The sequence below is a fragment of the Chiloscyllium plagiosum genome, chromosome 5, assembly GCF_004010195.1.
Source record: "Chiloscyllium plagiosum isolate BGI_BamShark_2017 chromosome 5, ASM401019v2, whole genome shotgun sequence".
Taxonomy (NCBI): Eukaryota; Metazoa; Chordata; class Chondrichthyes; order Orectolobiformes; family Hemiscylliidae; genus Chiloscyllium; species Chiloscyllium plagiosum.
This window is the reverse complement of record NC_057714.1, coordinates 65,031,073-65,048,281: the sequence shown is the minus strand read 5'-3', so window position 1 is coordinate 65,048,281 and position 17,209 is coordinate 65,031,073. Positions and strand designations below refer to the sequence as shown.

Genomic DNA, 17,209 nt, shown 5'->3' with positions numbered 1-17,209 from the left:
GAACTGCTGTGCTCTTCCAGCACCACTAATCCAAAATCTGGTTTCTAGCATCTGCAGTCATTGTTTTTACCTAATAAATTCTAGCCTAACCATTTACGTTCATATCCTATGAACCAATGAATAAAATACCCTAGCATTGGACTGTAAACTTAGCTATCTAGACTTTCATTCTTGGCTGCAGAAAACTATCTCTGTTCTATGGAATATACTTTCCTCCATACCACTACATCCCTATTTACTCTCCATGCTTAAAAGGTCTCCAGCACCATTGTGCCACGGTCAATTCACTCATCCACCCTGCATCCTTCACTTTCATCTATTCACGTTGCAAGTGTCTTAAACCTTTTAGAAACTACTAAAGCAGACAGTCCTCTACTTCTACCTTCTTAATCCCCTTACCTCGCCCATTTTCTTATAGCTGACCACTGACCAAATCAAAAGACTCTATCCTCAGGGTGCGACCACCTCTTGGTGTAAAGTGTTCAGATGCATTCCTGATGCATCACAGTATCTTCAGCTCAGCCTCCAGCTCAATGATTCTGACACAAAACTGTTCAAATTGCAATCATTTATTGCAGGTATGGTTGCTCTGGACCTCACTGGTATCTAGAATTCTCACATTGCGCTGACTCATTAGCCATACCACCTTTATTATGTATCAATTTGTTTATCCTTCTTAATTAATTTATAATTCATACATATTAGTGCACTGAATGGGCTTTAGTACTGCTAGTAAACCTTACAACTACTAATAAAATCTTACAACCATTAATAAATTACAATCCTTGACCTCAACACTATTTAGCATTGCCGTTTCTCTTTTCTACATTTGGCAGCTAACCTCTAACATGCTGTCACACAGGTCTTCACATACATACACACCTAAGTACTCTGTATTAGGCCTGTACTTTGGCCAAATAACATTTTAATTAGATCAAGTAAAATAATCATACAGAATATTAATAAGCAAACAAGTTTGTTTTACGTCATTATATGAAGTTATCCCTTGTGCAACACATAAATCACTGAATCTAATTTAGCTGCACCAATGCAGTCTTCCTCGACAGTTGAGAAACTGGAAAGATAGTTATCATGTTTTAAAAATATTGATCTATTGCATGCATTAATTTGTGTTAAGACAGTGAACAAAATATAGATTGGAAGGCAGACACCTGCCTGGAAAGTTTGGGTAATAGAGGATACAGATAACAGTTGGAATTGTGATGACTAACAAAATGGCAGCGCAAACATGATGAGCCAAATAGCTTACTCTGTTCCAATATTCCTAGGCTTATACACTTTTTCTGACTCTCTACATTTCAGCTGGTGCAGTCCGAAACCGAACTCTGAGATGAATTTAAGGCCATAATTTAAGGAACTTCTCAGGATTGTCATACAAATTGACATCAGATTCTTTTTAAATTTACACTCAAATTTAGTGGTATTTTATATTGGATATGGCACTAGATCTGTTACAAATACATTACTTTGGTTGTTGGAGTCTGTATATAACACAGAAAAATCTGAGAATGCAATAATGTTCTGTTTTAGCAAATGATACTAATCAAGGTTGTACATAGGTCACCCAATAGACAAGAACATTCTTCACAATTGCTTTATCCAAGTCAAAACCTGGACAGTCATCTTGATTTAAAGAGATTTCAAGTAACAACATCTGTATACAATTACATTGACATAACAACCAGTTACGTGCCTGGGACCACCTGCATGTTATAACTGAGGCCCAAAGACACCTGGAAGGCAGCATTCTACTAGTGAGACTCTCAGTGATCTGCCCTGGACTATGATCTGATTTCTCACCACAATTTGTTGATGGAACCTACGAAATCAATTGAGGCATTATTCTTTAACCACACATTGGACAGCTTTAGCAGGAGAAATTAAAGAGTAATAGAGTTTCTAAGTAGGACAGGGATCAGAAGAAATTCACCTAAGAGGTGTTATTAGGTGAGGAAACAACAGAATAGATCAAGAATGTTTTAAAGATGAGTAAGGTAGCTATTAATGAACAAGAAGCTCCATTATGAAACAAAATTGTTCAAAAACTAAGACTACTTGAGGTATTTTAAGGTTTGTTCAAATTAGACCGAGCTGTTCTGCTATGGATCACCGTCAGACAGTAAGTAATTTTGTAGCAGACTCTAATTTCGTCATTTGCAATAGTCAGACAATATCCAATAACATTATTTTCATACAGTTAAATTTGGAATTGGGAATAAAGTAATGCTAAGCAGGTCAGTATTCTTCAACATGATGAGCAGCTGACCATAAACATTGCACACTTCAGATGTTTTTAATATAGATAACAACTTGCTTTTCAACTATGTTTTCATGTGGTTAAACATTCCATGTCACTTCACAGGAGGCTATCAAGACATATATTGAGTGGATGACCAAAAACACAGCCAAACAGCAAAACTTTAAGGAGTGCCTTGACAAAGAAGAGAGAAAAGGGCAGCATAAGGACTTAGAGTAGGAATTTCAGAGTTTAGTGCTTAGGCATTAGAACCTACATCAGCCAATGGCAGAGTGGTCCAAATGAAAGATTGCCAAGAAGCCAGAGTTGGAGGAGTGCAGATATATCAGAGGGTTGTCAGACTGAAGGACTAAAATGAGGAGGAGTGACTCCATGGAACACTTTGGGAAATAAGGATGAGAATTTTAAATGGAAAATTAATCAAAACTCAGAATAACCAATCAGTTAGCACATTAATAGATAAAACACCATTTTTACTCTAGTCCATCCTAACTAAACGTTGAAAAGTGAGTTATCTAGAAACTGCCAAACAAACTGTGATATTATAAAGATATGCAAGATATTTAACCTACTAAAACTAATCTGTTTGCAAAAACTTTGTGTTTGCAATCAGTTACCATAATTTAATCAATATGGGAAGGTGTACATTATTTTAAATTCAACATCAATGACATAAGTAGTCCTGCATGGTGATCTTTCTGCCTACTAAGTAATTATTGAATATGTTGCCTAGATAATATATTCAAGCACAGATTGTACTCTATGTTTACTAAATAACAGGCACTCTGTTAATTACACCACAAAAACTGAGTCATAATGATACTGCACAGAGAACACAGACTGGCTAAGGTCCCAGCTTTTCTTCCAACTCCTGGTAAATAATTGTCCCTAAACCAACATGACTAAAACAAATTACCTCCCATTGCTGTTTGTGGGACATAGTTGTGTGCAAATTGACTGTTTAAGTTTCTACATTACAGCAGTGATTTCCATTTCAAAATATTTATTTGTTTTTAAAGTGCTTTGCACATTCTCAAGTTATGATGGCACTATATAAGGACAAGTCTGTATTTCTTTCTTTCAAATCTGATTATGTTTTTGTGTGGAGGGGAGGTGGAGGAAGGGAGTTTACTCAGTGATGTCTAAATGCTGGGTGATTTTAAAGTTAGAAAACAGTTGATTGCATAGCCAGCTCTCTGGTGATACCAGACACCACTATTAGAATGTTCTCTGTTCATGTTTGGGAGCTTTATAAACTTTTTAGGGCTAGACTTAAACATGGCAATTTCTGTGAAGTTGAATTGTGGATAAACCTCACACCATTTGTCTTCAGGTGTCTTGGCATTCATTTACAGACTTATACACTTATTGCATCAATTCAAAATCAAAATGGCTTTGCAGCATGCAGAACTGATAAATGAATGTTAAAAATAACAGTGAATGATCTTGTGGCTGCCACAGTCCAAACTGCGCAATGAAATACAACATATCACCGACAGCTGGAGAGGGTTCTACATAGATCTTTGCTAAGTGGACAATCATCCGCATGTTGAAGTGTGTTTCCACATTATTTGAGTGGGCACTTATCTGTTAAATAAATGATTGTGACTATTTCTCTTTGCATTTTTTATATGAAGACATTATCCTCTTGCAATTCTGACCTCAGTTTTCTGCAACATTTTGATTAGACACTCAAATACTATGATATTTGTGATGGAGATAATTGACTTACACAAAGCAAAATATTTCTATTCATTTGCCATCTAGATGCCTGACTTCACTTTTCCTTTCTAGATAAGAGGAACCAATTCCTTTAATTTCTGTTCACTGTTCCTCCTAATTCTTCTGGCAGCCTAGTTAATTGTTTTTATTCTGCAAATTCACCATCAAAATATCAACAAAATAGTTTCCTCCATTAAGTCAACCACATATTCTGCTAACCATGAATGTTGTATTGTGGTTCAATACTAAATGAGAATATTAACCTTTGCTTTTCTTTAAACATTACTTTCAACTCCAATTAAATCACTATCTGTTTCATGCTAATGAAAAAAAGCTACATTTTCCTGAAAGTTTACTCCTTTCTTTTGCCATGCCCTTTCTTAAGGACAGTAATGCAATGTGCAGCACATAGGAGAAAATGGGGATTGCAGATGCTGGCGATCAGAGTCAAGAGTGTGGTGCTGGAAAAGCACAGCAGGTCAGGCAGCATCCGAGGAGCAGGAGAATTGACATTTCGGGCATAAGCCACTCATCAGGAATGAGGCTTGTGGGCCAGGGGTGCTGAGAGATAAATGGGAGGGGGGTGGAGCTGGGGAGAAGATAACTGAGAATGTGATAGGTAGATGAAGGTGGGGAGAAGGTGATAGGTCGGAGAGGAGAGTGGAGTGGATAGATGGAAAAGGTGATGGACAGGTCAAGAGGATGGTGCCAAATTGGAGGTTTGGGACTAGGGTAATGTAGGGGGAGGCGAAATGAGGAAAATCAACCTAACTCAGTCTGAGACATATTCAGAAATGTAGCCTACAACTCTTAATGTTCTCGTCTCTTGATGAGAATTGAATTGGATGGTTTGGCCACCATGACATCCCTCTACCTCCAAACATTGGGTCTAAGCAGGGAGGATATACATGCCCTTCCCAATGCTCAACTTCTCATCTTTCTTTAAAATTACCCAGAATCAAGTGTGCATGGCATGATGCCAAGATATAGATGTTAGCATGCAGAAATTATGAGTTACATCTGACATAACTACCATAAGGTTATGCATGGTGAAAATGCAGTGAAGTATGGACCCATAAATGAACACTTACATGATAAAATGATGATTGTACTTAGATGAGGATGAAAATATATTTTAGATTTACAAGGCATTGACACATAACTCATACAGAAACTGACTTTAAAGCAATCAAAGTGATATTTGTGTAAGAGAGTAAAACTAGGTTGGTACAACTGAAGGCTAGGGGAGGAAAAATACTTCATGAGCCAAATCCACAAGATGGATACAAGTGAATAGAGACATAGAAAATCTTTCAAGTCCATGCATAACGCCAGGCAACAACCATCTCCAATATAAAACAATCTAAACATCACCCCTCGACACTCAATGGCACTACCAACACTGAATCCCTGACTATCAACATCCTGGGGCCTACCATTGACCAGAAACTGAACAGGACTAATCATATAAATAGGAAAGATTGAGACACTTGGGGCTGTTTTCATTAGAGAAAAGAAGGTTTAGGGGTGACTTGATTGAGGTGTACAAGATGATTAGGGGGTTAGATAGGGTTGACAGTGTGAACCTTTTCCCGCGTATGGAGTCGGGTATTACAAGGGGGCATAGCTTTAAATTAAGGGGGGGTAGATATAGGACTGAAGTTAGGGGTAGGTTCTTCACTCAGCGAGTCGTAAGTTCATGGAATGCCCTGCCAGTAGCAGTGGTGGACTCTCCCTCTTTATGGGCATTTAAGCGGGCATTGGATAGGTATATGGAGGATAGTGGGTTAGTATAGGTTAGGTGGGCTTGGATCGGCGCAACATCGAGGGCCAAAGGGCCTGTACTGCGCTGTATTCTTCTATGTTCTATGTTCTATATTGCCCACAGAGCAGGTCAGAGGCTAGGAATCCTGTAACTCATCTCCTGACTCCCCAAAGTCGGTCCACCATTTACAAGACACAAGACAGGAATGTGATGGAATGTTGTCCACTTACTTGGATGGGTGCAACTCCAACAACACTCAAGAAGCTTGACATAAGACAAAGCAGCCCACTTGATTAGCATCACATCCACAAACATGAATTCCCTCCACCTTGATACTCAGTAGCAGTATCCACAAGTTGCATTGCAGAAATTCATCAAAGTTCCTCATCAAACCCACAACCACTTCCATTTTTAAGGACAAGGGCAGCAGATACATAGGAATACCACCACCAAGTTTGTTTTTATGCTATCCCACTCCTGACTGGGAACTATATCAGAGCTGAAAATGTGTTGCTGGAAAAGCGCAGCAGGTCAGGCAGCATCCAGAGAACAGGAGAATCGACGTTTCGGGCATAAGCCCTTCTTCAGGAATCCTGAAGAAGGGCTTATGCCCGAACGTCGATTCTCCTGTTCCCTGGATGCTGCCTGACCTGCTGCGCTTTTCCAGCAACACATTTTCAGCTCTGATCTCCAGCATCTGCAGACCTCACTTTCTCCTCAAAGATGGGAACTATATCACCCAATCTTCAGTGTTACTGGGTCAAATCCTGTAACTCCCACCCTAATAGCATTGTGGGTATACCTAAACTAAATAGTGCACAGTGAATCAAGAAGGCAACTCACCACCACTCTCAAAGACAACTAGTGACAGAAAATAAATGCTGGCCAGCCAGCAACAACCACTTCCCATGAGCGAATGAATAAAGCTTACTGATATCAAATCTATAGTAACCAGCCAAGGATGAGTCAAAGTCCCACAGAATTATAGGATATAGTTACACCTCAGAACCAGGAGGGAGAATTAGAGAAATCCAAATACTTGATGTTAGAAAAAAGGCTAGCACAAAATAGGGGGACCAAAGGGAGAATAAAACCAGGAGAAAGAACTTAGAATAAACATCTCCACATTGAATAAAACCTATTAAGGCTATTCACCAATTTGGTCACTCAGTTCCTCCATTGCCCTTAAACCACAAATCAATTCTAGGTAGGACTAAAACCTTGGAAAAATATCTGATTGAAATGGTTTGTTGGAACAAGAGAATAGAACAACAAATTCAGATGCTAGAACAATGTGCCTGGCATGGTTTGGTACATCACATCAGTGAAACCCTTTGAATGAGTATGTTAGACTCATGTTTAATAGTTGCCCAAAGCTTGATAGTTCTCGTAGCATTAATATGTAATCTGGATACATAATCAAGAAATTAGAGAGTCAAACCTGTACTTTAAAATGGATTGGCTAGTTAAGAATTAGATTGTAAGATGTCAATAAATATTTCCTTCTCAAAGGGCGGGCTGTTGGAGGTTTGGGTCCTTTTAAAACATTTTTTTTCCTAGTATTTTCCAAATGGCACGTTATTGCAGTAATTACCGGATTTCCCCAAATGTAAACAAGTTTTAATACACAAGTCAAAAAGGAGACAATAAGTAACACTGAGGACACTATGTCATTTAATGTGGTGTTTAGAAACGTATATATTTTATTTCCCAAGACCAAAGAAAACTTACCCTCAGATGAAGGTGGGAAAAGACAAAATGGCTATTCCAAATTTGATGAGTAGCTGTTCATGCTCATTGGCTAAAAGGATTTAGACAAGTGATTGACTGCATAGATTGTCAGTCCCAAAAATAGGATATATCAACAAGTGCTCAAAGTCGGAAGGGAATCTGAGAGGAGCACAGTCCTCAGCGATAAACCATCTCCTTCAAATGAAGGTAGGCCAGCAGAGATTAAGGGAAAATTTAGGGAACATTGCCGTAACACTTTGGCTAGAGAACAGAACGTTGCCTTCACAACTTTAATGAGATTAGCTTCTCTTACGTTTATTCAGCTTCTGGTATCAATGAACAAACCTTAATTTTTTTTGCCTAATTAACTAATATATCATACATAAACTATGATATGAAGGTGATAGTGTTGGACTGGGGTGGACAAAGTCAGAAATTATACAATACCAGATTATAGTCCAACAGGTTATTTGAAATCACACCGTACACTTTTGCTATAAATTCTGTGTCATACAATCTTGTACTCCACAACCACCTGATGAAGGAGCAGTGCTCTGAAAGCTAGCGCTCCCAAACAAACCTGTTGGACTATAACCTGGTGTTGTGTGATTTTTAACTTTGTACACCCCAATCCAACACCGGCACCCCCAAATCATGAAAGAAGAAAGGCTGACAAGTTTAGAGGAGAGCAATGTATCAACATGACAATCCTTACACCATCCTGCAATTGGAAATCAGAAAAGATTGCAGGATAGGGGGAAGTGGAATGTGAGAGGAAGGATTGTGAGGTTACCATAATTCTTCTGTTGTTTAATGTTTGCCACTGCTCATGGCCTCAGCAATAGCCATTCCATTGATACTGAGTGCAGTCTCCTCTATGAGGGTAAGTTTTAGATTCATACCTGTACTCTACTGGCAAGCACGTCCTGCCTCTGATCATGAACCATGTTGTATAAAGAGAGGAATATGTACCAGTTCCTCAGGTTTGAGTCTTGGTGTTGACCTCATGTGGTTAAAAGGTTCCACTGCCTTTGAAGAATTTGTCTGGAGGGTCTCCTATCTGCCTATGAATACAGCACGTCTCTCCTCTGCACCTCCTCCTCTGCCAAAGTCAAAAGTGTAGCATCAAAAAACATTGTACAACCATTCTCTGTAAGGTTGTGTTATTCTAATGTTCTCATAATCAAATGTACTTCCAGCAAATGCTCCAGTCAGAATGAATATCCCCTTTATGAGGGCCAGCCTGCCTTTACGTTGTGCAGGTTGGTTTAACTAGTGCTAGCCTTTCATTATTTTGGAGCATCTGTTGAGGAGCCATGTTACCACTCAGCTGCATGGCTGTACTGCAACCACAAACATTCACAGGCAGCTCAAAGTGAGCCTGCTGCCTGCATTAGAAGAAAGGGGTTGATTCTCCATTGCAAACCTGTGTGTGTTTTCTGGGCATTTACGCATCAATGCTAGGCACTTGCTTAAGTTACTAGAGGTATTTCTCTGTGGTGAGCTGAGGGCATTTACCACATCAGTGGTGAAAAATAGAGGTGAAGATATGATGCAGATTATACACCTGTTACAAAGGTGGTCCATAACATTCAAACTATGTTCTACCTATAGCCATTAATATTATTCCTTGATATTTTCTGATCAACCTATTCAGAGATACTATTACACATGCCTGGAGCAGGTGGGATTTATAGAGTCACAGAATCATTGGGATGTACAGCACGAAAACAGATCTTTCAGTCCAGCTTGACCATGCCAACCAGATATCCTAAATTAATCGAGTCCCATTTGCCAGCATTGGGCCCATTTCCTTCTAAACCCTTCCTACTCAGATATCAATCCAGATACCTTTTAAATGTTGTAATTGTATTGGCTTCTGTATTACACTTTCTCTGGCAGCTCATTCTGTACGTGCACCACTTTCTGTGTGAAAAGGTTGCCCCTATAGTCCTTTATAAATCTTTCCCCTCTCACCCTAAACCTATGCCCTCTAGTTCGGGATTCCCCCAGCCCAGGGAAAAGACCTTGTCTATTCACCCTATCCATGCCCCTCATGATTTTGTAAACCTCTATAAGATCACGCCTCAGCCTCCGACGCTCCAGGGAAAATAGCCCCAGCCTATTCAGTTTCTCCTGATAGCTCAAACCCTCCAATCCTTGAATCCAAGCTTCCTGACCAAGCGATAGAAACAGTACCATTGCACCATATGTGCCCTTAACATTATTCCTGTATAGGTAAGAATCCAAAGAGAAGTATCTGCATTTCAATATTTCAAAATGGCATTATTTTGTTCAGCCCATATTGTCATTTTTCTGCCTTATGGGGGAGACCAGTTCAGCTGATCACTGAATAATTCTGATAATGTGCAGCCTTTGTATACTTCTCAACAGTTAGGCTTTCCAGTATTATGCAGCCAGCTGCCAAAATTACCTTGTTCCACCTTAGTATTGCCCCCTTACACTTGCACTTCACTGCCTTGATTACTGAAGCCCTTTTTCTCTGTATGAGCAGCACTGTACAATTATCAGTTGTGGGTAATTTTTCTTTCCAAATGTATACACTCCCATTGTGCTGTTTTGTGACCATGTGCCACTACTTTATACAATTAATGCAATACTGTTTACATTCTAATTACCAATGCAATTAACTGATTATCTGTAGATACCATTTACTGTTAAATTATCATATGGCATCAGCTCTCTTCATGACATCTAATCCTGTTAAGGACTAATTAGCTCATCAACGAAAACTATTGAAAACCACAGGGGAATCCTTTTTATGGATTTCAGCAGAATGAAAGGAAACAGATAACTTCCATTAGTCTTGAACACCCTTGTTGTACTACAAATTACCTCAGACTACTGTAATACATTAGATAATTAGGCTCAACATAAAAACCAAAAAGGGGAAGAAGCAGTGAAAGATAAAGATAGTTGACTCAAATAAATTAAATTTAAATTTAGTAAAAGGTAATCACCTGGATCCATTGGTGAGAAAAATTATTGGATAAGACAGCAGACAAGCAATAAATTACTTTCCAAAGGACTTTCTGACTGCACATTTTTCAAAGAGAAATAAACAGTTCGGCAAAAGTGTAAATTCCTTCAATGAGTGTAGAAAATAAATGGAAAATTCTGAAAAGAGCCATAAAATCTACAGCAAATAGTTAAGAGACATAATTAGAACTCCATAAACATATATAAACATTCATGTGCAGTAGTTTGGCACATAAATTTTATAAAGCCCATTTTTTTTCAACTTCCATTAGTCTGGACTTATTCTATTGTTGGAAGAGCTGACAACTTGCAACAGTGAATTTAATCCATCACATTACTATGTGGTGCAGACACAAACCTCTTGAAGCTTTCACTCTTTAAGTAGGGAAATAAAACTCCCAGATGTGAAGAATGTTTTTCAAAAATGACTTTGCACTATAAATTGTAAGAGATTAGAATTGAATGTCTGTAGAGATCTTGGAGCATTGTGAATCTGAAAAAAATGACAAGTGATACTGAGGTGTGAGGTCATGAGGGGGTACTTGAAAACAAGAAAGCAAATTTTAAAAATGAGATTGATCAAGTTGCACAGTCAATGGCATCTGGTACCTGTAGAATCCAACCAGCGAGATGTGTCCGAGCACTCACCCATTTAGGCTGTTTTCATCACAGGGGAAGTTTACGGCCCATCCAACACCTTAGGCGTTTACATGCAGCAGACTGTGAGACCCTGGAAATATCTTGGAAGGAAGCAAAGACAAAACGAAAGGTGGTGGTGCTGTCCTTCACAGCTGCTTCAAATGCATGATAGCTCGGCACAGCAGGTTTTCTTTGAGGTGATGTCTGTCAACATCCAATGTGACAACCTCAGTCTGCAGAAACACTGCTCTTTCAGGAGGTCAGCAAGCTGACCCTACGGAAAGGTTAAATTGAAATCTAAGCAGATTCAATTTAAACCATGTTATTAACCTCTTCTATGGAGGTTAATTGTATCATTAAGTAACTACCCACTGTGCTAATTTAAGCCTTGACTTTAGCACACAGAGAATCACAGAATTGTTATTGTGCAGAAGGAGGCCACTCACCCCATCATGCCAGAACCAGTTCTATTACCTTGTGCCAATCTCCTGTTCTTACTCCATATCCCTGCACACTATTTCTATCTAAATAATCATCCAATGCTCTCTTGAATGCCTCACCCTCCAACCCGAACATTCTCTCGGGTTGAAATTCTGTGCTTTGGAGTGGGAGAGAACAAGGGCTGGATTTTAATTTCTGAGGCTGTACGTAAGTGGGCACAAAAATGAGGACTTTTACACAAGTACAGGGAAGATGTTCACCTACATTCTTTTGAGTTAATTACGTCATCTTGCACAGAAGAGGTTTTGCTCTGTCCTTAGACCTTATGTAATGACCCTCAGCAGGCTCCAGAGAGGATGTATGACTGAAGACAGAAGGCAATGTCAGAATTACAGGACAGTTCATTGAATACTCTGTTGCGGGGTGTTGGTGACTGCAGAGATGTTCTCTTTACATGCGATGGCTACACATGGTCATCCTGAGAGACAATGTCTGTGTGCTGAAGGTGGTGGATGCAGTCAGAGGCTTGACTATATCAAATGTTGCAAAAAGGATGAATGATCCATCACATACTTCTAGGGTTAATACCACTGTTTATTTAATGCTTCACATAATAAGCTTGCCACTGCACAGGACTGTAACACATGAAATTGGGTTAGATAAAGGGCTTTTGTCGGAAATGTCAACTCTCCTGCTCCTCAGATGCTGCCTGATCTGCTAAGCTTTTTGAGCACCACACTCTCAACACCATAAGCTTGCATAGAGCATGGGTACTAATACAAAATGTGGCTTCCAGATTATTGTCTCACAAAGATCGGACATATACATCATGTAAAGCTTTATTGATCATCATCAACTCTAGCACTTTGACAACATTGAGTGATCTTCCATTCAGACCACTCTATCTCTTAACTTCCCCAATCACATTCATGTCATAAGTAGGCACATGGACAATCAGCGCATGAGAGATTCACATCTCTATCTGTGTCTATCATTACAGGCAGAGATGAATAGTATTATGTTTCTGTCACTGCTGGAGTGAAAGATCTACAATAGATGTGATAGGGTGCAGGAAGGGAGCGCCTGATATAAGTGTCCTTAGCCCCTTCAATGAATAGGCCACTTGGCTGGCAGGGGAATGAGGGGAGTACATCTGCACCAGAGGGGAGATTGGGGATGTAATCCAGCCAACTAGTGAGAAAACCTTGAATCAGCTACTGCCAGTGGCATATCAAACATCAATAGCATCATGAAATGTTGGGTAATGATGGGATTTGAGACACAACCCAATAGTTATGTCTGTTTTTGCAGCCTTGAGATTGCAGAGCCAAGCATTTGCAGAGAAACATTATCCCAGCCTTGAAGCCAATCTCTCCCAACAGCATAGAACATAGAGGAGTATGGCTGGGACCCTCAGTGCAAGTACAGCCAAGGTTTCTCTCCTTCCCCACACTCCATCAGGACAGAGACATTCACATGGGGAGGGGGCCTGATCGACCTATAATCGGCTTGGAGTCACATTCTGGTGAGCACCGCCCTGGCATGGGTCTGCAGCTAAAAGAAGAAGAAATAGCAGTGGTCTCTGACCCTGCTGAGCCCAGTACAGATGATGAGCCTCTGGACTCAGTTATTAATGAGCTGATAAAGATGCAGAGACACGTGGGAGATTATCTGGTGGAGGTTCCAGGAATTCTGTGCAGACCAGACAACAAGACATCAAAGTCTGCCCAAGTTTTGTCTGATGCCATGGTTCTGCTGTGTGAGTGCATCATAAACAAGTGGCAGCCACTGTAGAGAGCTGGGTCAGAGAGAACAGTGAGCATCTGGCTTTACATGCTTGGGGTGGCACGGTGGCTCAGTGGTTAGCACTGCTGCCTCACAGACCAGGGACTTGAGGATTCCTGCCTCAAATGACTGTGTGTGTAGAGCTTGCACATTCTCCCTGTGTCTGCATGGGTTTCCTCCCACAGTCCAAGAATATACAGGTAAGGTGAATTCACCATGCCAAATTGTCTATGGTGTTCAGGTATGTGTAGATTAGATGCATTAGTCTGGGGTAATGTAGGGGGGTGGGTTACTCTTCGGAGGGTCAGTGTGGACTTGTTGGGTCTGAGGGTCTGTTTCCACATTGTAGGGATTCTAATTCATACCTTCACTCTACTGTATGAACTACATATTCATTCATTCATTCTCTTATTGAAAAGGACAAAGGGACCTTGACCTCCCTCTTGCAGCCCCATTCCCTCAAGAGGTGGGGGAGGTGCCATTGTATACTAGGGAGGCGCAATGACAGACAGACAGACAGACACTCAGCGAATGTTCCCTCAGGACACTCCAGAAGTGCCCAGACACACCACTTCCCTTCTGCCAAGGAGCCACACACTTCCATCTTCCAGGAGGTTGCAGCTGAAGCTGTACTGGAGTCCCTGAGCAGGCTGGGCCACCACACAATGCCAGCCAGACTCATCTGAGACAAGGAGGCCACATAGTAAGCTGGTGGCCACAAGTAAAGACTGAACAATATTGAGGCCACTTTGGGCCTACCAGTGTAAACCTCCTGTGCATAATTATACTGGAAACCAACACAACACCGTCATCTACATTCATTTAGTCTCATTTAATTTGTTAAGATTTCTAACTGTTTATCATTTCATTATCTGAGGGGCAAAGAGTAATGAAGCTCAGCTGCCAGTTGGGCGAATCCTCATTTCTGCAAAGTGGGAATATAAATGACATGGATGAGCTTCAGGAGTCAATCATCATCCTATAGGTCTTTGATACTTTTTGATACATACATGAATCTTCTAAGCTCAACCTTTTGTCATCCATGTGTGAGCCCTATAACCTGAAGAACCCCATACTGATCTGGCTAGGAAGCTGAAAAGGAGTTTATCAGTACAGAGGAGCAGTATAAGCTATGATGTTTGACGAACAGAGTACCTTAACATTTCACAGTCAGTAAATAAGCATGCCTTCAAAGGTACTGCTTGTTCATCCACAACTGGAGCCTCCTGAATCTCATATCTCTGATTCTTGTTTTTTCTGATTGTTGCCATTTCATTCTTTTCCTCCTTCCTTTTTTTATCTTCTTCGTGTTATCAATGCTCAGAGAGTTGCTACAATGAATGGTTCCAATGTCTGGCATGGATGTGCTGATTTGTGATTACAAAGGAGGAACTGAATAAATGCTTTGCATTCGGCAACTTGGCATAGTTTTGGCCCAGTTATCAGGCTGCTTTGATCTTGGGTGGTATCTGACCACTATTTGAACATGGAGAGATACAACCTTCATACCCTACATCTGTTTCTCCCCTTTCCTTCTTAATTTTAATTTATTTAGTAGATGCATTGCAAAACAATGTGATTCAATTTGTCCTATTCCCCATAGTGATGTTGCTCTTACATGTTGGAAAGGTCAGGCTGCATAATAATTTCATTGTTGATGATTTGGAGATGCCAGTGTTGGACTGGGGTGTACAAAGTTAAAAATCACACAATGCCAGGTTATAGTCCAACAGGTTTATTTGGAAGCACTAGCTTTCGGAGCACTGCTCCTTCATCAGGTGGTTGTGTAGTAAACGATTGTAAGACACTGAATTTATAGCAAAAGTTTACAGTGTGATGTAATTGAAATTATACATTGAAAAATACCTTGATTATTTGTTAAGTCTCTCATCTGTTAGAATGACCATGTTAGTTTCACTTCTTTCATATGTAAATCGCAAAACTTTTAAAAAAAATGTTGCATTCTCAAGTGAACTTTAACAATTGGTGTCAGCCCAGATAATGTATTGAAGGTGTTAGCCCCCTCTGTGCTGCTGTCTGTGCCATAATGTTTAGACTGATTCTAATCTAAAAAAATGAATGAACAGAATCTTACATGGATTCATGCAGTTTTTGATCAAAGTACAATGTAACTCTGCAAGTACAAATTCATCCCACAAACGTATATGTGTATGTGTGCTTGTGTGTGTGTCTGTGTGGGGTGGGGGTGAGTGCCTGTAAGAGAAATTATATGTGTGTGTGTGAGTGTAAAGTGGTCTATGTCTGTGAGAGGGTGCATGTGTGAGTGTGGGAGAGTGTGTATCTGTAGGAGTGTTGTGTGTGTGTCTGTGGGAGTGTCTGTGAGAGTGCCTGTGTGTGCGTGCATGTATAGGAGTGCCTGTGTTTGTGTGTGTGTGTGTGAATGTGAGAGTAGGAGTATCTGTGTGTGTGTATAGTGAAATGGGGTGACCTGTAGTGTGACATGAGCCCAAGGTCCTGGTTGAGGCCATCCCTATGGGTACTGAACTTGGCTATCAGCCTCTGCTCAGCCACTCTTCACTGCTTCCTGTCCTAAAATCCACCATGGAGGATGGTCACCCGAAGGTCTGAGGTTGAATGTCCCGGACCGCTGCAAATAACCCTGTCATAGTAGACGCTGCAAGACGTGCCAGAGTGTGGACATGAATACTACCATTACACGTGGGGACACCTCCCACCATGTATGTGGCAGGTACTCATGCGATTCAGCCAAAGTTGTCTATCTCATACTCTGCAGACAAGGATGCCCTCAGGTATGGTACATTGGTGAAACCGAGCAGAGTCTACCGCAACAGACGAATGGGCATCGCACAACAATCAACAGACAGGACTGTTCCCTCCCAGTTGGAGAACACTACAGCGGTCGGGAAATTCGACCTCGGACTTTTGGGTGACCATCCTGCAAGGTGGACTTTGGGACAGGCAGCAGCGAAAAGTGGCCGAGCAGATGCTGATAACCAAGTTCGGCAGCCATGGGAATGGCCTCAACTGGGACCTTTGATTCATGTCACACTATAGGTGACCCCATTGCACTATACACACACAGACACTCCTACACACACACACACTCCCACACTCCTACATTCACTCTCTCACAGACCTAGACCCCTTTACACTCACACACATATACTCTCTCTCACAGACACTTACAATGCCCCCCCCCCGCCACACATACACACATCACAAACCCACATGCACACATACACATATATGTTTGTGAGATGAGTTTGTACTTGCAGAGTTACATTGTACTTTGCTCAAAAACTGCATGAATCCTTGTAAGATTCTGTTCCTTCATTTTTTAGATTAGAATCAGTCTAAACATTATGGCACAGACAGCAGCACACCGGGGGCTAACACCTTCAATACATTATCTGGGCTGACACCAATTGCTAAAGTTCACTTGAGAATGTAGAACATAGAACATTACAGCGCAGTACAGGCCCTTCAGCCCAAATGTTGTGCCACCCTGTCATACTAATCTGAAGCCCATCCCACCTACACTATTCCATGTATGTCCATTTGCCTGTCCAATGACGACTTAAATGCACTTAAACTTGGCGAATCTACTACCGATGCAGGCAAAGCATTCCATACCCTTACTACTCTCTGAGTAAAGAAACTATCTCTGACATCAGTCTTATACCTATCTCCCCTCACTTTAAAGTCGTGTCCCCTCGTGTTTGCTGTCCTCATACTTGGAAAAAGGCTCTCCCTGTCCACCCTATCTAACCCTCTGATTATCATGTATGTCTCTATTAAGTCACCTCTCAACCTTCTCTCTAACGAGAACAGCCTCAAGGCCCTCAGCCTTTCCTCATAAGACATTC

General features: G+C 40.8%; 1 protein-coding gene across 1 annotated transcript in view; it reads right to left on the bottom strand.

Moving 5' to 3' along the window:
* The window catches only part of kcnh8 (potassium voltage-gated channel, subfamily H (eag-related), member 8), a 448,052-nt gene that overhangs the window by 252,771 nt on the left and 178,072 nt on the right, over positions 1-17,209 (bottom strand). The window lies entirely within an intron of this gene.